The 22,877-nt window shown below is 43.6% G+C and overlaps 1 protein-coding gene and 1 pseudogene across 1 annotated transcript in view; one reads left to right on the top strand and one right to left on the bottom strand.

Annotated features, from left to right (window-relative positions):
- LOC147710049 (uncharacterized) overlaps positions 1–15,519 on the top strand; it is a 31,938-nt pseudogene extending 16,419 nt beyond the window's left edge.
- LOC147710048 (butyrophilin subfamily 1 member A1-like) overlaps positions 1–22,877 on the bottom strand; it is a 743,009-nt gene that overhangs the window by 269,904 nt on the left and 450,228 nt on the right. The gene's annotated exons all lie outside the window — the stretch shown is intronic.

The following is a 22,877-nucleotide window of genomic DNA, read 5'->3' as shown; positions in this document are numbered from 1 at the left end:
TTTATATAATGCTGGTGCCTGGGCCACTGCCCATTTCCTTGCATAAGTGTATTTTTTGTGAATCGGAATGTGATTCGAGAAGGCAGGCATAATCATTTCTTCGCCACGAGGGCACTCCCTGACAAACTCCGGGGGCCAATCTTTTTCAGCTAACAGAATATCATAGCCTTTTGAGAGTTTATCCCAAAATAGACCCCTTATTTTCCTAGTCTTATCACCCTCTATACGCAATGTTATTTCGTATATCTTATGGGGCTCGCTAACTCTGGTGTCGGCAGTTTCAACCTGAATGTATTCATTCGTGTCCACTGTCTCCAGATGACTCATCAGGATCTTGCGAGCTATACTGATTTCTGCTGCACTGTCTAGCATTGTCTGTGCCCACTCCCCGTTTTTCAACTGTGTCCTCAGTATTCTCGGCATGTTCGATTACTCTAATACTGGCTACCTTCTTTTTCGGAAATTGTAACTTTTTATTTTGAGCAGGTTCCTTGTCTTTGGACTTGGTGTGCTCTCCTGGGTCTGACCGTCCTCTTCTTTCCGATTTCTGCAAAAAAGATCAAGAGGGACGTGTATCAATACTTTGATATCTATCAGACTTCTTCAAATTATCCCTATTTCTAAGGTTATATCTTTTCTCAGAGGGCTCCCTCTGGGGAGACTGGTGTTCTCGAGTCGGAGTTCCTTCCCTCCGTCGAGGAGACCTTCCTCTGGACTGGAAAACTTTTTCCTTGGGAGTGGATTGTTTATTTCCATCCCAGCTCTTTTTAGGAGTGTTTGAATTATTTTTAATAAATAATTTTTCAGGATTTTCGAGCAGTTGGGGCTTTACTGCTTTTCCACCCAAGCTGTCTCTACCTAGTTCTTCATAGCATTTTTCTATGATTCTGACAAGCTCAATTGGTTGATCTGTTATATCTGTTTCCTTCAACTTCTGGCGGATCGTTTTATCCTCCATTGTCAATTGAACTAATTCTCTATATGCCTTTGTTAATTCTCTTATTTTAACTAAGAGTTCTTCACTTGACATTTTATCAATGTCTGGATGTGGTGTGTAGCTGGCTAGAACCGGCCACGTTGCTCCTGGTCTACCTAGTGGACCGAGCCTGGTAATATGATCATTATGTTTTAGGGCGCCTTTAAACCAGAGCAGGCGCTCTTGGTATTTTAATGGGATTTCAATCTCCTCGAAAGGAGCGTACTCTTCTGGTGGATCCCCTATTTTGTAATAGTGGAACTCGTGTGTTGCGGCGTTTGCCGCTGGAAATTTTATCCAAGAATAGAATACCTCTGTCTGCCGATATTCGTGTGCCTCTATCACGAAGACGACTGTGCCACCTTGTGTGGTCAGTCCATTTTCTATAAGTTTTGACGTTATAGATTTTCTTAAATGTGCCGGGATGATTATTGCATCCGGTTCAGTAGTACCTTCGGGACCCTGCTGAGTCGCATTTACTGCGGGTGCAGCGGTTCCGTTTTCTCCTGGCATTGTATAAATGCAAGGTTTGCAGAGCAGGTCTCCAAGGAGACAAAGATTAGGTGCACAATATTTTGGAACACTGTATCCTTCAACGTTGAATAAACCAGAGCTTTACATAGGAATCTCTTCCTACTAAGGTCGGGCGGATTTTAACCTTTCACCCACTCCAGACGTCTATTGGAGTATTTACGGTAGAAAGGGGTCTGTGTGAAAAATGCACGACTGAGTCACTCTAACGTCTTGCGTTAGTTTTATCGCCTTACCAAACGTTGGGCGCCATGTAGTGTAGTTCCTATTTTCCCAATAGGCCCTGCGCATTGGAATAACATAAACAGTAGTATGGACGTAGAAGTGCGGATCTTCCAGGTCTCTACTGACTGTGCTAAACTTAATTGGGTTTGTTACAAACTAGCTCAGAGGTCACTGGAAACTTTCTTGACTGAATAGGAAGTGATCAGCTTCCCTGGTACAGACAAGAAGCCGCCGCCAACCTCACCCTATGGTTATCCAACACCGCCGACACCTTAGCACCACTCAAAAAACGTCAAAGAAAACCTGGCAGCAAGAAGGCCTCATGGTTCAACGATGATCTCAAGAAGTCCAAGAAACTCTGCCGTTCCCTTGAAAAGGCTTGGAAAAAAGACCCAACCACCAGCACCAAGGACGCCTTCAAAAGCGCCACCCGCATTCACCACCAACTGATCCGAAAAGCCAAGAAAACAGCATTCAAAGATCGACTTGACAACAACGCCCACAACAGCAAGGAACTTTTCAACATCGTCAAGGAATTTTCCAATCCCTCGGCCAACTCCAACGACATCACCCCATCTCAAGCCCTCTGCGACTCCCTAGCCTCATTTTTCCACAACAAGATTGCAGACATCCACAACAGCTTTGACAACCAACCCGGAAACCAACCCACCCTACCATTTGCTGATCATCCTCCCCCCGTGAACACCCTTAACAACTGGAACCCAATCTCCACTGAGGACACCATCCGGCTGATGAATTCCATCCACTCAGGATCCCCCACAGACCCATGTCCTCACCACATATTCAACAAAGCAGACTCCGTTATAGCACCACACCTCCGAGACGTCATCAACTGCTCCCTCAACTCCGCCACCTTCCCGGAAGACTGGAAACACGCTGAACTCACCGCCCTCCTGAAAAAACCAACAGCAGACCCCACCGAACTCAAAAATTACCGCCCCATCTCGCTTCTTCCATTCCCGGCCAAAGTCATCGAAAAGGCTGTCAACAACCAGCTCGCCGCCTTCCTCGAAGCCAACAAATCCCTCGACTCCTCACAATCTGGCTTCCGAGCTAAACACAGCACTGAGACCGCCCTCATCGCAGCAACAGACGACATTCGAACTCTACTGGACAATGGAGACACAGTCGCCCTCATCCTCCTTGACCTCTCTGCAGCTTTCGACACAGTCTGCCACAGCACCCTTTTACAACGCCTCAATAACATCGGAATCCAAGGAAAAGCACTTGAATGGATCACCTCGTTCCTCACAGGAAGACCCCAGAGAGTCCGCCTTCCTCCATTCAAGTCCGAGGCCTCTGAAGTCATCTGCGGCGTACCACAAGGATCCTCACTCAGTCCCACCCTCTTCAACGTATACATGAGCCCCCTCGCGGCCATCGCACGCCAACACAACCTCAACATCATCTCTTACGCGGACGACACTCAACTGATCCTCTCCCTCACCAATGACCCCAGCACCGCCAAAGCTAACTTACACGAAGGAATGAAAGAAGTTGCCGAATGGATGAAACAAAGCCGTCTGAAACTGAACTCGGACAAAACAGAAGTCCTCATCTTAGGTACATCCCCCTCTGCTTGGGACGACTCCTGGTGGCCAGAAGCCCTCGGAAAAGCACCCATCCCGACAGACCACGCACGAAACCTAGGCGTCATCCTGGATTCTTCACTCTCAATGAACAGACAAGTCAGCGCCGTATCCTCTTCATGCTTCAACATTCTTCGCATGCTCAGGAAAACATTTCGCTGGATCCCCTCCGAAACAAGGAAAACAGTCACCCACGCTCTGGTCACGAGCCGACTGGACTACGGTAACACCCTCTACGCAGGTACTACCGCAAAACTCCAGAAGAAACTCCAACGAATCCAAAACGCCTCAGCCAGGCTCATACTAGACATCCCACGCAACAAACACATCTCCGGTCACCTTAAAGACCTCCACTGGCTACCCGTCAACAAGAGGATCACTTTCCGTCTGCTTACCCACGCACACAAATCACTCTACGACATCGGACCAGATTGCCTCAACTCACGACTGTCCTTCTACACCCCCTCCCGCCAACTACGCTCTTCCAGCCTAGCCCTCGCCACTGTACCTCGCATCAACAAGACCACCATGGGAGGCAGATCCTTTTCATACCTGGCTGCCAAAACATGGAACTCACTCCCCGCGTACCTTCGCCTTACCCAGAACCACCTAGCATTCAGAAAGCAACTTAAAACATGGATATTTGACAATTAACCCTCCTCCCCTTCCTAAGCGCCTTGAAACCCTCTGGGTATGTAGTGCGCTATACAAATTCCATGACTTGACTTGACTTAACAACCGCATAAACATGACAACTTTGCTCCTTAGAATAAGAGTCAATCTCTAGAGTCGTGTGAAACAATAGACAGTTATTTTACTCAGTCAGTTTTGTGCAGATTACTTTCACCAATATGCAGAGAATAGAGAGACGGGCGTTTTCAATAAAAATGTATTATTTATTGAACAGTCTTTCTTCTCATACAAGAGAAATGAATTGCCACAATTGCAAGACTAGTTATTATAAAAAGTGCGTACAGTAAAATGAGGATTGTGAAATAATACTGTAAAAGCATTGATATGGTTTCATAGCCATACAATGGTTTAAAATGACTAAAACATATATACATTCATATATACATTAGGCTAACGTACTCAACTGGTGCTTCTAAGTACGCCTACCCCAGTGTACCTGACCTAAACCTAGTACTTGAGAGGGAGTAAGTAAGTAGCAGTTTTAGTTAAGTTGGTTTTGCCAAGGTTTGCTTCAGGAATTCTCTCTAAGGTTTTAGTCAACACCATACCTCTGGAATAGAATGTTGGAGGTCTTGTATCTCCTTCCAGGACTCGATATCCCAGTCACTCGCAAGAGTAGGCTGGAAACGCCGGAGCTGGATTTTCTCGGCAGGAGAAAAGATAGCGTCTCTCGCAGCGCGTCGAGGAGGAGGAGGAGGGGCAGCGTCCGTGGGCAGCTTGTATCTGCTGGGCTCTACAGGGGACAGCTGTTCTGCTCCTATGTTCATTACACCATCGCTATCATCGATGTCGTTGAGGCAGCGATAGCATCAGCATCAGCATTTGCTTAAGGCAACGTTGGTAGTATTTATACCTGAAAGGTGCCTGGTTTGGCGTAAGTTTTTGGACATAAGACGTCAATAAAGATGTCACTAGGAAGTGATCGTCTCTCAGTGCTCATTAGAGTTCTATTACTAATCAAAACATAGCAAGAGGGGCTTTCCCAGGTTGCTGAGTTTTACCTTGTTGAAGAACTCGGAGTGTAATCTAGGAATCTTAGATAGTGGCTTCTGCTGTGTCATTTGCTCTAATGAGCTGCAGAGGAAGCTGCAGGGGAAGAGATTCTGAAATATGGCTCTGATCGTGTGAGGCCAGAGACGAGTTTCTGAATATTGCATTTGATCATTTATGCCAATATAGGGGTACAAAGGGATTATAGCCGTATAGGGGCATAAGGTCACAGTATTGATCGGGGTCCTAGATTAGAACGCGACAAATCCATGAAGCTGCTTCTTTGGTGGTGAGTAAGCTTTAAACAAGCAAAATCCTCGCCTCCGCTTCCTGACATAGAATGAGAAATTTCCTAGTTTAGCCTTCCCTCCCTGAATTGTGGATTCATTTGAGGGAAGTAATATTTTTCTTATATCTTGATATTTACATTGAATGATATGTGTTTACATGATATTCTTTGCCTTTTACTGCAATTATATATATTTTCTCCCACTGCAATGTGTATTGATTGATTTCAGCATTGTACTGGATGGGCTATTATTACTGTTTCTCTTCCCTAGGCTCCGATCAGAAGACGGACTAGTGGATAAGAGGACTTCTTTCCAGCAGCAGCAACGAAAAGAGGAAGGACTACCGACGTGGGGTCCCTATATGCTGCTGTGTGGACTGTGATTGGCTATACGTTCCCATGACTACCGCTGCCATGTTGGTTTGGGTAGTTCATGTAATGTTTTTTTTTCTTATATCTTTTAACGTGCTGTCCAATAAAATGGAGAAAGGACTAGCAAAATCCTCGCCTCCGCGTCCTTAATAGAATTGAAACTTTCCTTTGTGTGAACTAGGAAATTTCTCAATCCTCTTCAATTTCATTAAAAAATTCTGACATGCAGTCTCCCAAGATGGCCACCAGAGACAAAAGAGCCCAAATGTAGCCCAAAAATTTACCCAGATGTAGCCCAAGTATAGCCCAATGACAGAATGTCCCAGAGTGTTCTAAAGAAAACCTAGAGCGCTAACAGTCTTACTTATGACAAAAGTATGGCACACCAGAAGCCATCTTGATTGGAATGAAGTGGTAAGTCTGAAAACATTTAATTTAAAAGGGAACACAATTAGGGGATTCATTTTGCCATAGAAAGTATGATTAGTGCTTCAGAAAGAAAAATTAGGGCACATTTTGAGTGACTTCTCAAATCCTCTTCTATTTCATTAAAAAAATTCTGACATGCAGACTGAAACATGCACTTTGAATACCAGCAGCAGACTTCCCTGGTGAGCAGTAGCTTTACTACAGTGATCTTTTGAGCAACTAGAGTGCTAACATTCAGAATTTATGGCAAATGTGTGACACATCTGAATGCCTTCTTGATGGAACCAAAGTAAACAAGCGTTGAAAATGCAATAGATCTCGCCCTCGTTTAAGTTAAAGCCATTCTGTTTGTAATGAGGTGGGTTTTTAGCTTTGTTTTTATTAGTGTTTTTAAAACTTTCATGTAAATAACATGCATATGTATGCATATATGTATACGTATGCATGCATTTATATTTGTATTTATATAGATATGCAGAATATATATGTTTATAGATATGTATATATATATATACACATACATATATATTAATGCATATGCATATATATATATATATATATGTGTAGATGTGTGCGTGTAGAGAGAGGTAGAGTGGTAGAGGTAGAGAGGTAGAGGTAGAGGTAGAGAGGTAGAGACTAGTAGAGAGAGAAGTAGAGAGAGGTAGAGAGGTAGAGAGTAGAAAGTGAGTAATAGAGAGTTGAGAGTGAGTAGTAGAGAGTAGTAGAGAGCATTAGAGAGAGTAGCAGAGAGTGAGTCGTAGAGAGTAGTAGAGTGAATATTAGAGTGAGTAGTAGAGAGTAGTAGAGAGTGAGTAGTAGAGAGTGAGTAGAGAGTAAGTAGTAGAGTGAGTAGTAGTGAGTAGTAGAGAGTAGTAAAGAGTGAGTAGTAGAGAGTAGTAGAGAGTGAGTAGTAGAGAGTGAGTAGTAGAGAGTAGTAGCGAGTGAGTATCAGAGAGAGAATAGCAGAGAGTAGTAGAGAGTGAGTAGTAGAGAGTAGTAGAGAGTGAGTAGTAGAGAGTAGTAGAGAGTGAGTAGTAGAGTGAGTAGTAGAGAGTAGTAGAGAGTGAGTAGTAGAGAGAGAAAAGTAGAGAGTGAGTAGTAGAGAGTAGTAGAGAGTGAGTAGTAAAGAGTGAGTAGTAGAGAGAGAGTAGTAGAGAGTGAGTAGTACAGAGTAGAAAGTAGTAGAGAGTGAGTAGTAGGGAGTAGTAGATAGTGAGTGGTAGGGATTGAGTAGTAGAGAGAGAGAGTAGAAGAGAGTAGTAGAGAATGAGTAGTAGAGAGTGACTATTAGAGAGTATTGGAGTAGTAGAGAGTAAGTGGTAGAGAGTAGTGAAGATTATTCCAAAGTTTGGCACAGCACCACTTGCACAATAAGTCCAATCAAATCATATCACTTAGAGTCCTTATTGAAGCGCTGAATCTTGGTGTATATTCAAATGCTTTTATTTTCCTAAAAAGATATGATAAGATATGACCCAGGGACCCCCAGTATGCAAGGGGAATTAGTCCCCCCTCTGCAAATGCGCCAGTGGCCTGCGTTGCAGAGAGGTGTAAAAAGGGGCATAGCCTCATTACACCTCTGTGCAATGCAGCCCCCTGGCGCATACTGGAGGTTCCAGGTGGGCGAGTTGGCCCCAGGGACCCCTAGTATGCAAGGAGAATTAGATCCCCCTCTTCAAACATGCATGGGGGCTGCATTGCAGAGAGGTGTAAAAAAGGGTGTGACCTCATTACACCTCTTTGCAATGCAGCCCCCTGGCGCATACTGGAGGCTCCTGGTGGGCTAGTTGGCCCCCAGGTACCCCTAGTATGCAAGGGGAATTAGTTCCCCCTCTGCAAACGCGCCAGGGGGCTGCGTTGCGGAGAGGTATAACAATGGGCATAGCCTCATTACACCTCTGCAATGCAGCCCCCTGGCGCATACTGGAGGTTCCAGGTGGGCTAGTTGGCCCCCAGGGGCCCCCAGTATGCAAGGGGAATTAGTTCCCCCTCTTCAAAAATGCACGGGGGCTGTGTTGCAGAGAGGTGTATAAAGGGGCGTGGCTTCATTACACCTCTCTGCAATGCAGTCCCCTGGCGCATACTGGAGATTCCGGGTGGGCTTTCAGGTCTTAGATAGTTAGGAATTAGCATTAAAAAAACCTTTGAAATTCACTGAAAAAAACATAGGTTTCAGGCCTTATATAGTTAGGAATTAGCATTTAAAAAACCTTGCAAATTCACTGAAAAAACCATAGGTTTCATGCCTTATATAGTTAGGAATTAGCATTTAAAAAACATTTGAAATTCACTGAAAAAACCATAGGTTTCAGGCCTTATATAGTTAGGAATTAGCATTTAAAAAACCTTTAAAATTCACTCAAAAAACTATAAGTTTTAGGGGTGTTAGAGTTAGCTGGACATTTCACTCATACAAAACCATTGAAATTGCTCCTATATAGTTAGTTGTACTAACTATATTTTGCGCACCCGCAATCCACTGCTGATGATGTCACATATTACATCATTCATGACATGGTCAGTGACATCACTGATGACATCTCAAATGACATCACTGATGACATCACTGATATATATATAAGCTCCAGCCTGTCCCTCGATGCACTTTCCGTGCGGACAATATATATATATAAAAACTACCCGACAAGATCTACTCAAAGGGAAACCTAAGACAGTCAACGAGCCAAATAAAACAAAACATTTCATCATACCGAGACTGATGACAAGTTTCACGAAATACCATAAAGACATGCGCAAAATCATATACCGGCACTGTCCACTCATTAGAACAGACACCACCATTGGACCCATGTGTGCCAAACTACCCCAGTTAACATTCCGTAGAGCAACCTCGATGCGGCAGGAACTGGGAAACTATGCCCCAATTGTAAACAAAAATAAGAACACGTCCTGGTTACAGGCACAAAAAGGTTTCTTCAAGTGCTCTAAGTGCAAGGCATGTTTACACGGAGCTAACACCAAAACAGTAGAACTCCCGTTCAGAAAAACACTACACATAATCAGGGAACACTATACTTGCAAGACTGACTTCGCAGTATATGTGCTTAGTTGCACCTGTAACAAACTATATGTGACAATAAAATTTTACCAGTAGACAGGCCTTTTACTTACTGAGCATAGCACGAAGGGCTTTAAAGACATAGCTCATAAGCCTCCTCCAAATGCGCCCTGTACAGACCGGTGCTCATGAGAGATAAAGCGTAATACTTTGCTAAAGCGCACGGCGAGGGTAACTCTGGAATCATCAGCTTTTAACTGCATGCCCGTTTGAGAGCAATCTCGTATATTAAAGCCCACTTGGGCATAATACCGCCATGCTTCCCAAACAAATTTACCTCACACCAATATAGCCCGTCACACTGCGCACCAGGCGATATAACAACACAAGGGCGAAACTCTAAACACTTATAAGAATGTGAGGTACATGGAAACTGACACGGTAATTTACATTGCCCGGGCGCGCATTAAACACAATTTTATGTTATGTTATGTTATGTTAATATGGTCTCTTATAGCGCACGGCTACTCCAAGAAGTGTCCCGGCGGTTTTATTGACGAACCAGTAACAGAGAGAAACACAACACAGTAAAATAAAACAGACCAGGCAGAAAGAAAAAAGAGCAACCTAAAGGGCGAAAAGCAAAGTTTTAAGGCCCTTCCTGAAGTTCAGCAAATTAGAGGTACTGCGTAATGCTAGGGGCAAAGTGTTCCAAAGCTGTGGCGCCAACAGCTTAAAAGAGCGACCTCCAATACGAGCCCTTTTTACTTGTGGGACCACAGCCAGGAACAGTGATTCGGACCTCAGAGATCTGGCCGGATGGTAAAAGGCAATCCTCTTCTGGAGATATTTGGCTCCCGAGGCGTGGAGAGCATTCTGGGCCAAGGTCAAAGCCTTGAAAACTATCCGCTTCCGGATAGGCAGCCAATGGAGCGACTGCAAGAGACCGGAAACTCTGGCTCGCCTATACAGACCAAAAATGGCCCTTGCGGCCGAGTTCTGGACCACCTGTAGCCGTTGCAGGAGATATTCCGGCAGGCCGAGATATAGGACGTTGGAATAGTCCAATCTTGAGCCTATTAAGGCCTGCACCGTTGTCTTACGGAGCATCCTGAGGAGGCCAAAACATGCTCCCGTAAGACCAAGGATCTGAGATCTTAACGCCAGACCATTGTCAATCTTGATCCCCAGATTATTTGCTAGCCGGGACGAGCCCGCTGGAGGGAACATGTTAACCGGCCACCATTCCTGCCAATCCGGATCGGATGGACAGCCGAAGAAGAGTACCTCAGATTTATCTGAGTTGCACTTGAGGCTGTTGAGCTGGAACCATTTGAAAACAGCCCCAAGGCACTCACGGATACTCTCTCCATCAAAATCTTCTCCTTTCCTGCACGTAAAGAAGAGCTAGGTATCGTCGGCATAGGAAACGATCTGGGCCCCAGAGGGGTGCCAGAGGGGTCATAAAGATGCTAAAAAGAGTCGGGCTCAGCACAGAGCCCTGTGGAACTCCGACTCCCAAAGGCGGCATCACGGCAGAGCTAGGTGGGACCCAAACCGTTTGTCGACGGCCAGCCAAAAATGATTTAAACCAGCTGAACACCGTCCCTCTCAGACCGATCTCATAAAGTCTGGCGAGGAGACCCTCATGGGGGATGGTGTCAAAAGCCGCCGACAAGTCTAGCATTACGAGCATAGCCTTGCCCCCCGAGTCCAGTGCCTCTTTAATGGCTTCAGACACCTCCAAAAGTGCCGTCTCGGTGCTTAAATTGGGGCGGAAGCAAGATTGAGTAGGGTGCAGCAGATTGTACGATTCCAGAAAATTGGAGAGCACGGTGTGCACATGCTTCTCCAAGATCTTAACCAACGCAGGGAGAAGAGAGATAGGCCTTTAGTTGGCCAGAACCTCAGGGTCTAGACCAGGTTTCTTGAGAAGGGGAATAACATTCGCCTGTTTCCAGGCCTGTGGTACCACCCCCCGACTCAAGGAGAGATTCAAGAGTGGGTTTGCCAGTGGATTCACCACTTCAGCCATTTTAGCCAAAAATTTGGCCCGACAAGGGTCAAGAGGCGACCCAGATTTAAGATTGGGCATAAGTGCCAATGAGGATACAGCTGAGATTGACGGAAAGTCTGCCAGGACTGGACCCACCGGGCCGCCAAAACTGACCCGTCCTCAAAACTGGGGGGTACTTCAACCACCTTCAAGGGAAAAGAATCCTGAATCAGTTTAATCTTGGTGGTAAAGAAATCAGCAAGGGCAGAAACCCACGGCTCAGAGTTAGCGGCCTGGGTCGAATTGGAACGTGGGGCTGTAAACTCCCTGACGATCGTAAAAATCTCTTTGCAGGAATTTGAAGCGGCCTCTATCCTCCTTGCCAAGTAATCTTTCTTTCCAAGGAGAATATCCCGATGGTATGCTTTAACCGCTGTTCTGTAGGCAAGCCTGGCCACGAGATCATATTGAGACTGCCATGCCCTTTCCGCCACCTTGCACTGCCGTCGAGAGGCCGATAATGCTTCAGTGAACCAAGGGGCCGAGACCCGCTTAGATGTTAATCGGGGGGGCCATCTCAGGGGCTAGATCATTCAGCCTATCCATTAACCACGCTTGCAAGGACTCTAAATCCCTCTCCAGGTCTCCAGTCGAAGGGCAGGGATGATCAAGAGCCGCCTGGGCCAACATTTCAGGAGTCACCCGATGAAGTGCCCTAGGGGCTCGTCCCTGCTGCCTAGGAGCAATGCTAGATGGTTTCTTTGTGCCGAGTATATAGAATTTTGCCAGCCTATGATCTGACCAAAGCACTGGCAAGAGTGCCAGCACCTCTATGGGAGACGTAGAAAAAACCTGATCCAGGGTATGACCCTTTTCATGTGTTGGTCCAGAAAGGTAGGGGGCAAGACCTAAGGGGGCCGTGATATCAACCAGTTTGATCGCTTCAGGGTCCTGTCCCTCATCCAACGGCGAGTCCTGTTAGTTTGAACCAAGGCTATTCAGACTAAGACTAAGTCTGAAAAAGCAATCCGTCAAACCTGAACACCACAGGCACTGCCATTCGAGCATTCACACTGAAATATTTATTCAGGCTTTGGGGCTCGTGACAGTTATTTCTTTTCCGTTCGCGTAAAACCTTCCCACACGCTGCAATATCTCCCTAATCTTCATCAGAAACACTAAAAGACACGTGCGCCACGTTCAAAATGAGGAACTCAATCACATCAGGCACATAAATACCAGGCTTACACATATGTCCTTGGCAGGGACAAGCCATTACTCACGTTTTTTTCCTGACGCCCCACTAGGAGGTTAAACACATGCCGGTACGGGTATCTTACAGAGTGGACATGCGCTGATGACATATATACGGGGCGCATTTGTCTTCTATGTCCATAGTCACATACACGCAGACAGTCATGCATGAACAACAAACAGACTCAGTTACCGAGCACTTAAAATCTGTATAATACACTCAGTAAGCAAACATAATATAAAAGAGGATACGAAACCTTGTGGGGAACATCAACTCATTTTGTAAAGTAGCATTTACAAACATTGTGTCACAAAGTATTATACATGACTTGCAAAATGTATGCTATTTAACCCTCTATGTCTTTGGATTATCACATGGAAATTCTGTTGTTCTTTCACAACCAATGGGTTACATTGTAGCACTATAAAAATTTAATTTGCACTTCTTGGTAAATAAATACCCTTGACAAAGAATCCCACGGAGACGGTGCCTGCTTTCTGAAAGGAATGAACACAGGATTGTGTCCACATTTAGAGGTGATCTGGAAACCTCTCACACCGACCCTCCTCGATCTGGAGCTCCAGTTTAGCCAGAAAAACTCACTTTGAAAATTTCTTCAACAAGAGGAATATCTAGAGCCCCCCAAGGCAAGACACCTACAGAGCAGACAGTTCTTCGCCAACGCAAAAGTGAGTATCCTCAGTCTGTGGGGCCGGAGGGCGATGTGGGAATGGGTGAGACTAACTGAAGCGATAACGGAGAGTCTGTAGTGCCACACGTAGCGAACGCCAAAGGGAGAGGTAGCTCTGAGCGCATTGCGCAATCACAGACAGTGGGAACCAAGGGAGTATAAATCTCAAGAAAGCGATGGCAGCAGAATGGGACAAAGAGCGCGAGGAGGCAGCTCTGGATATTTTCAAAGACACTTCTTTCATACAGCTACACTTAACGTACGGAGAGCCGATATATTGCAGGTCAGAATTATAGTTCACGGCAGCTCACATTGCATTTTGCACATTTCCAGTTAAGCGATAATTCACTGTCATAGAACACGATCGACACGTATGTAATTACTTATCACTTTACCCAACGCGTGAATTCACTATACAAATCACGAACACCCGATTCCTTTAAATGTTTCTCGATTGCGTCACTACCGACGTACTGACCTATTTACTCACTAACTTGTCACGAACCGTTAAACTCACTAGCAATTTTCTTTAACATTTGCAACCGCATTTCCGATACCGTCTTCCCGAATCTGCCCTACCGTCGTTCCAGTATTTCACATGCATGATTAAACAACATGTTAATTTAACTTTTATGCAAATACTTGACATATGGAACCACATGCTCTTGTATTATTTTGCAGAACTTTTAAGTCCCCTGATGAAGGGCTAACGCCTGAAATGCATTGGGCACAATCGTAATAAATATTTTTTGGAAACGTATTATGAAGGAATAAAACGAACCAAAAAAACTCAAGAAAATAAAAGCAATTGAAACATCCAAAATTACTTGCAAAGACCTTTTTTTGAACTACAAACATGAACCAACTCATTTAGGAGTGCGTCGAAGGGACGACACTCCTGAGGGAAGTGCCGCATTCCGGAACCCAGCCAGCTCAGAGCACAGTGAGCTATACTTCGACAGCACCACCTACAAGCACAAATCATCACTACCAACAACATACTTGAGTGCGATCCCGACTACCACAGAAAGCAACATAGTTCCCAACTGTGCCAATAGTCACATCAGCACCAACCATTGAACATCAAGCTAAAAACATGCAATACGAAGACATCGCATACACGACCGACCAAAGAGCGGAAACCTTAGCATTCACAGCAGAGGACAAGAGGATGAAGACACCCCTACCTCCAGCACAGGTTCCACCCAAGCTAACATAAAACAATTGATATACATGTCGAAAAGAATTATCAACCAAAAACTACACGCCAGTACTCTCATAAAGTATCATAAAGCCCAACGTATCCCTCGTGGCCTCAGGATATCACTCAAATCTACCCTGTGCAAAAACAACGCGAGATTTACAGAAAAGTGGTTCGCCATACTAAACAAGTGCTCTTTAGACCTCATATTACTAATAATAGAAGAGCTGTCAAAACATATAGAGGACCTGAACCAAGAAGCATTACTACTCAAAGACGAACTAAATAAAATGATGACAAAAGAAGAATGGGATGAGGCTTTCGAGGATATCAACACCCAACTTGATACATACACGAAGTAAATCAACGATCGTAAACTTCGAAAGTTCAAAAGGGACACCACAGACTACCGCACAGGTGAAGTCTACAATTGGGCAGACATCTATGCTCGAAGACGTCAACAAAGACCCACATCATACAAATCAACAGATGAAACATCATCAGACGACTCACAATAACAGAGGAGAGGTGCAACTTACCAAAGAAGTGAGAGACCAACACAAGGTGATAAAAGAAATGAAAGATCACTACAAGAGGATAGAAGAGATGAAAGAATAATACAAGATGACAGAAGCAAAGAAAGACACCCCAAACAACCATCCGCGGTTCCTTTTTTAGAAAGAGGCCGGGGACTACAAGAATAACCAGGAGGAGCAAGAGCAGAAGGAAGAGCAGGACCCTCCACAGAATCGGTAGCCAAGAACACGAGGAGTCAGAGAATCTCATAATTAACATCTCTAAACACCAAATCTCACCGTTTCAGACCAAAACCCTACAAAAAGGGACTTCGTTCGTCCCTACATACCATTCCAACCTCTTGGAAACACAAGTGAATGTATACAAATTAATGAGAAGTTTACGACTAAACACTTTTTCACAAATGTCATTGAGAAATCATCCATGGAAGAAGAAAACAAGCCTGACAATCTCACGAGACTGAGAAATCCTAGCAAATATGTACCCCCAGTCAGTCATAAAGTTCTAGCTGCCTTTGAAAAGGTCGTAAATAAAGACATATTAAGGATTTTCAAATCAGAAGAAAGCAAATCCACTAACATGACACAGAAGGAAAGACAAGCCTTACAAAATTTGGCAACCAACAAGGATATAACCATAAGACAGGCAGATAAGGGCTTGGCTCATAATCACGGACACAGAGTTCTACACAAACAACGTAAATGAACACGTGAATGACAGAAACACCTACATGAAAATGGGAGTGGATCCCACCAAGGAATTCACCAGAATCCTTACCAACATTGTTGATGAAGCAATTGAGAATGATGTTCTCACCAATAAAGACAAGGAATTTCTAATCAAGTCACACCCGTCCATACCATACCTGTACATGATCCCAAAAATCCACAAAGACCCAACCAATCCACCATTTCGTCCCATAGTTTCAACCGTCAACTCCATTCATGAACCAGTTGGAAAGTTCATAGATAAACAACTACAACGGTTAGTGAAAAAAATACCAACCTATGTGAAGGACACAACACACTTCTTGAACATTTTGGAAAACAGAAAGCAGCATTCACTCCCAACATGATCCTGTGCACCATTGATGTAAAGGCCCATTACACTTCCATCCCGCACAACCTTGGACTATCAGCTTTGGAAACAGTGTTAATCAACAGTGACAAAGAAGAAAATTTGAAATTGCTACTCCTAAAACTAATGCACTTCACACTATATCATAGTTATTTCCAATGGGACAATGAATTCTACAGTCAAAACTCAGGAACTTCCATGGGCAATTGTGCGGCACCGGCCTACCCCAACATCTTCATGCACCAGATTGAAACCGATCAGATTCTAAGTCAACCAAAGTGGAAAGAGAACCTCATCACATACAAAAGATATATCGATGACATTTTCATCCTATGGAGGGGATCAAACACTGAATTGGAGGCAGCAATCCAAGAACTCAACTCCGTGAACGAACGGATTCAATTCACCCACAATCAAAGTGGAACTCAACTATCATTTCTGGACGTGTTAGTTATCAACGATCATGGCAACATCCAAACAACCGTATATCAAAAACCTACTGACAGAAACAACCTCCTCCACTTTCACAGTTTCCACCAACCTTCTTTAAAAAGACACTTACCATTTTCACAGTTGCTCCGCATCAAAAGAATTGCATCATTGGAAAGTACATCATGAAAAAAAAACTGTAACCTTGACTAAATTAAAAAAACGTGGATATCTTGAGAACACACTGATACAGGCGGCTGATAGAGTACAGGTCTTGAAAAGAGAACAATTGTTAAAATCAAGTCAGGGAGGACAAAAGAAAGACGGTCTTCATTTCAAAATATTCCACCAGAAGTTACCATATCAAAAAGTGATCTTAAAACACTGGCCACTACTAGAAATAAAAGAAGATTTCAAGGAACTTTTTTCACACCAACCAATCTTTGCGTATGAAAGAACTAAAAACATCAAAGAACTATTGAAACAGAAGACAGCATCACCCACCAAAGAATTCAAGGGCACATTGCCCTGTCACAATTGCGGAAATTGTAATGCGATAATTAAAGGCAATGAAATAAGCCATCCAACCAGAGGAACCAAAATCAGACTCAGAGTAAACGGGACATGTGACAGTTCCAATCTCATTTACATGTTGAAATGCCCATGTGGCTTGTCCTACGTGGGCCAAACATCAAGAAAAATCAAAACAAGACTCACAGAGCACAAAAGCAACATACGCACAAAAAAAATCAAATCAACAGGGGCTACACATTTTAATGAATTGAATCACAATCCCAGCCAACTGAGATTTTGCATTCTGGAGATAGTTACCGCATTACCGGGCAGAGACAATACCCAACACCTACTGAGATGTGAACTACACTGGATAGACCGTTTATGTACGGTACAACCCAAGGGACTTAATGAACGCTTAGAATATAATTGTTACCTTTAACATTTCTAAGTTTCAAGATTTCTTGTTTATAACAATTTGCAATTGCACAGTATCGCACTGCTATAGTTTAAACCTAACATGCACCTGTCATTTTAAGCTGGTATTTCATATTGTTTATACTTTCTACAAATTGCTTTTTCGTGAACAAGTAATTACACACACAAACACCGGGTTTATATACATGCTCACCCTCGACACTTACGCTGAAGCAATCAAACACAACCGTCGCTTAGTTACCACCTATCACTGTTGACGCTTTAAGACGTCCGCAACACAAATCACGCTCCTTGTTACTACTGCTGGTAAACACGTGACCACAAAGGCACCAATCCAGTACACACACACATAAGCACCTTCGCAATCACTTTCCACTGACCCCGACAGAGTTCGAGACACCCGCCAATCTCCACACGCTTATCGGTAAGTTCCGAGATATCGCTCGTCATTGCACAGCAAGTTTTACAAACTATTGCGCAGGACGCGTTCTTTAACATTGCTCTCTTCTTTCATACAGCTATACTTAACGTACGGAGAGCCGATATATTGCAGGTCAGAATTAAAGTTCACGGCAGCTCACATTGCATGTTGCACATTTCCAGTTAAGCGATAATTCACTATCATAGAACACGATCGACACATATGTAATTACTTATCACTTTACCCAACGCGTGAATTCACTATACAAATCACAAACACCCGATTCTTTTAAATGTTTCACGATCGCGTCACTACCGATGTACTGACCTATTCACTCACCGACTTGTCACGAACAGTTAAACTCAGAAACAATTTTCTTTAACATTTGCAACCGCCTTTCCGATACCGTCTTCCCGAATCCGCGCTACCGTCATTCCAGTATTTCACATGCATGATTAAACAACATGTTAATTTAACTTTTATGCAAATACTTGACATATGGAACCACATGCTCTTGTATTATTTTGCAGGACTTTCAAACCCCTGATGAAGGGCTAACGCCCGAAATGCATTGGGAGCAATCGTAATACATTTTTTTGGGAAACGTATTATGAAGGAATAAAACGAACAAAAAAACTCAAGAAAATAAAAGCAATTGAAACATCCAAAGTTACTTGCATAGACCTTTTTTTGAACTACAAACATGAACCAACTCATTTAAGAGTGCGTCGAAGGGATGACACTCCTGAGGGAAGTGCTGCATTCCGGATCCCAGCCAGCTCAGAGCACAGTGAGCTATACTTCGACAGCACCACCTACAAGCACGAACCATCACTACCAAAAACACACTTGAGTGCGATCCCGACTACCACAGAAAGCAGTAACAGAACAGACACCGCATAGTGCACAACCGACCATGGAGGGCACAGATATAAAGAAACTGCTAAATGAACTGGAAAAACTGAGAAAAAGTGAAGTGGCTAAATGGTAGGAATGTACGTCGCTCAAAAGGTACTTAGAAGTGGGCAGAATACCAAGAGGGCTAAGGTGTTGTGTTTTATCTAGGACCCCGATCAATATCATGACCTTATGCCCCTATACGGCTATAATCGATACATATCCCTATAATGGCATAATATCCAAAACCATATTTCAGCAAGTCGCCTCTGCAGTCCATGTCAGTCCATGACACAGCAGGAGTCACTTCCTTAGATTCCTAGATAGCACACCGAGTTCTTTCGACACTTCAAACCTCCAGCAACCTGGGAAAGCCCCGCTCGCCTTGTTTTGATTTGTAATAGAACTCCTAACGAGCACTGTAAGAACGACCAGTTCTTAGTGACATCTTTATTGACGTCTTATGTCCAACACTTACATCAAACTCGGCACCTTTCAGGTATAAATAATACCAACGTTGCCTTAAGCAAAGGCGGCGGTGGTGGTGAAGAATACAGGAGCAGACCAGCTGTCCCACTGCAGAAAGCCCAGCAGATGCAGAAAGCCCACGGTAGCAGCCCCTCCTCCTTGACGCGCTGAGAAAGACGCTGTCTTTTCTCCTGCCGAGAAAATCCAGCTCTGGCGTTTCCAGCCTACCCTTGCAGGTGACTGGAATATCGAGTCCTGAGAAGAGATACTATACCTCCAACATTCTATTCCCAAGGTACGGTGCTGACTAAACCCTTAGAGAGAATTCTTGAAGCAAACCTTGGCAAAACCAACTTAACTTAACTTGCTACTTACTTACTCCCTTCCACGTGTTAGGTTTAGGTCAGGTACACTGGGGTAGGCGTAGTTAGAAGCACCAGTTGAGGTCGTTAGCCAAATGTATATATGAATGTATATATTTTATTCATTTTAACCACCTTATGGTTAAGAAACCATATCAATGCTTTTACAGTATTATTTCGTAATACTACTTTTACTGTACGCACTTTTTATAATAACAAGTCTTGCAATTGTGGCAATTCATTTCTCTTGCATGAGAAGAAAGACTGTTCAATAAATAATACCTTTTATTGAAAACGCCCGTCTCTCTATTCTCTGCATACTGGTGAAAGTAATCTTGCACAACTGACTGAGTGAAATAGCTGTCTATTGTTTCACACGACTCTAGAGATTGACTCTTATCTGAGGAGCAAAGTTGTCATGTTAATGCGGTTGTTGGAAAACTGAATCCCTTCTTGTCTGTGCCAGGGAAGCTGTTCACTTCCTATTCAGTCAAGAAATTTTCCAGTGACCTCTGAGCTAGCTGGTACAAACCCAATTAAGTTTAATATAGTCAGTAGAGACCTAGAAGAACGCACTCCTACGTCTACACTGCTGTTTATGTTATTCCAATGCGCAGGGCCTATAGGGAAAATAGGAACTACACTACATGGCGCCCAACGTTTGGTAAGGCGATAAAACTAACGCAAGACGTTAGAGTAACTCAGTCGTGCTTTTTCACACAGACCCTTTCTCCCATAAATACTCCAATAGACGTCTGGAGTGGGTGAAAGGTTAAAATCCGCCTGAACTCAGTAGGAAGAGATTCTTATGTAAAGCTTCTGGTTTATTCAACGTTGAAGGATACAGTGTTCCAAAATATTGTGCACCTAATCTTTGTCTCCTTGGAGACCTGCTCTGAAAATTTTTCATTTATACAATGTCAGTACTAGACAACGGGACCGCTGAAGCTGCAGTAGAATCAACGGGACACCGGTGTCAATGAACCGGGTGCAATTATCATCCCGGTAAATTTAAGAAAAACTATAACGTTAAAACTTATAGAAAACGGACTGACCACACAAGGTGGCACAGTCGTCTTCGTGATAGAGGCACACGAATATCGGCAGACAGAGGTATTCTATTCATGGATAAAATTCCCACCGGCAAATGCTGCGACACAAGAGTTTCACTATTACAAAATAGAGAAACCACCGGATGAATACGCTCCTTTCGAGGAGATTGAAATCCCATTAAAATACCAAGAGCACCTGCTCTGGTTTAAAGGCGCCCTAAAACATACTAATCATATTACCAGGCTCGGTCCACTAGGTAGACCAGGAGCAACTTGGCCGGTTCTAGCCAGCTACACACCACATCCGGACATTAAAAAAATGTCAAACGAAGAGCTGTTAGTACAGCTAAAAACATTAATTAGAATACATAGCCAGTTAGTCCAATACGTAATGCGGACTACAACAGTCCAAACAGCTGTTAATGTTCCACAGCTGACCCCTCATCAGGGGAACTCTAATAAAATTACACCACAGAACATACAATCATGTCTTGGTAAAACACCCATAAAACGGGAACAAATTCCTTTCTGGTTAGCACAGAAAATTACTCAGATAGAGGCAGTATTTCCGAATACTACCCCTATTGAGAAACACAGGATTCTGACCATCTGCCTTCCAATGGGGGTCGCACCACATGTGGAGGACTGTGACACTTTGGGTACAGTTTTTGCTTCCATTTACACAAAAACACATGGTGTTCCGTCCATGGCGGTAATACCAGATGTGCTAAAACAGATTCAAAATGAATACGGTCCAGAACCTGCTTTAACTCTTGGTATGAAATTACTGAAAGACTTCAAGCAGGTCTCAGGTATATTGCTAGCCAATATAAAGGGAGAAGCAGCATCTGTGGCGATCCGCCAGAAATTGAAGGAAACAGATATAACAGATCAACCAATTGAACTTGCCAGAATCATAGAAAAATGCTATGAGGAACTAGGTAGAGATAGCTTGGGTGGGAAACCAGTAAAACCCCAACTACTCGAAAATCCTGAAAAATTATTTATTAAAAATAATCAAAATACTCCTAAGAAGAGCTGGGATGGGAATAAACAATCCACTCCCAAGGAAAAAGCTTTTCAGTCCAGAGGAAGGTCTCCTCGGCGGAGGGAAAGAACTCCGACTCGAGAACACCAGTCTCCCCAGAGGGAGCCCTCTGAAAAAAGATACAACCTTAGAAATAGGGATAACTTGAAGAAGCCTGATAGATATCAAAGTATTGATACTCGTTCATCTCGATCTTTTTCGCAGAAATCTGAAAGAAGAGGACAGTCAGACCCAGAAGAGCACACCAAGTCCAAAGACAAGGAACCTGCTCAAAGTAAAAAATCACAATTTCCGAAAAAGAAGGTAGCCAGTATTAGAATAATCGAACATGCCGAGAATACTGAGGACGCAGCTGAAAAACGGAGAGTGGGCACAGACAATGCTAGACAGTGCAGCAGAAATCAGCATAGCTCGCAAGATCCTGATGAGTCATCTGGAGACAGTGGACACGAATGAATACATTCAGGTTGAAACTGCAGACACCAGAGTTAGCAAACCCCATAAAATATACAAAATAACACTGCGTATAGAGGGAGATAAGACTAGGAAAATAAGGGGTCTATTTTGGGATAACCTCTCAAAAGGCTATGACATCCTGTTAGCTGAAAAAAATTGGCCCCCAGAGTTTGACAGGGAGTGCCCTCATGGCGAAGAAATGATTATGCCTGCCTTCTCGAATCACATTCCGATTCACACTAAATATATATATATATGCAAGGAAATGGGCAGTAGCCCAGGCACCGGCATTATATAAAAATCATATAGGATGGGATGAGGACTCTCCTCCTCACAAAATCCAGTTAAAATGTCAACCTACTGCACAAAGGCAGTACCCAGTTAAGCAAGAAGCTAAAAAACAGGTCAGGGAGATTTTAGATCAACTTGAATACCAGGGGGTGATTGAAACATGCACCTCTCAAATGAAGAATCCTTTGTTTCCTGTCTCCAAACCAGACAATTCATATCGTCTAGTCTTGGACTACAGACACCTAAACTCATGTTGCAAAACATTTGCGGTACAAAACTCGCATAGTGCGGCACTGATGAATAACATTGTTCGCAAAAAATACAAAACAACCCTAGACATTTCTAATGGATTCTTTTGTCAAAATACTGCACCAGAAAGCAGGTACTTGACCGCTTTCTCAATAATGGGGTCACAGAAAAAAGTTTGTAGGCTCCCACAGGGATTCAAGAACAGCCCAGGATTATTTTCAGCCAGAATAACAGAGTTACTACAAATATATGATGATGAGGCATTATCTTATGTCGATGACATCTATCTTACAGATGACGACTTGGATATTCACTTGAAAAGAGTAAACACCATAATACTTGGGTTCGCGGCTGAGGGTTAC

Source organism: Lissotriton vulgaris, chromosome 5, assembly GCF_964263255.1.
Source record: "Lissotriton vulgaris chromosome 5, aLisVul1.2, whole genome shotgun sequence".
Lineage (NCBI taxonomy): Eukaryota > Metazoa > Chordata > Amphibia > Caudata > Salamandridae > Lissotriton > Lissotriton vulgaris.
This window is presented reverse-complemented; position numbering and strand designations above follow the sequence as displayed.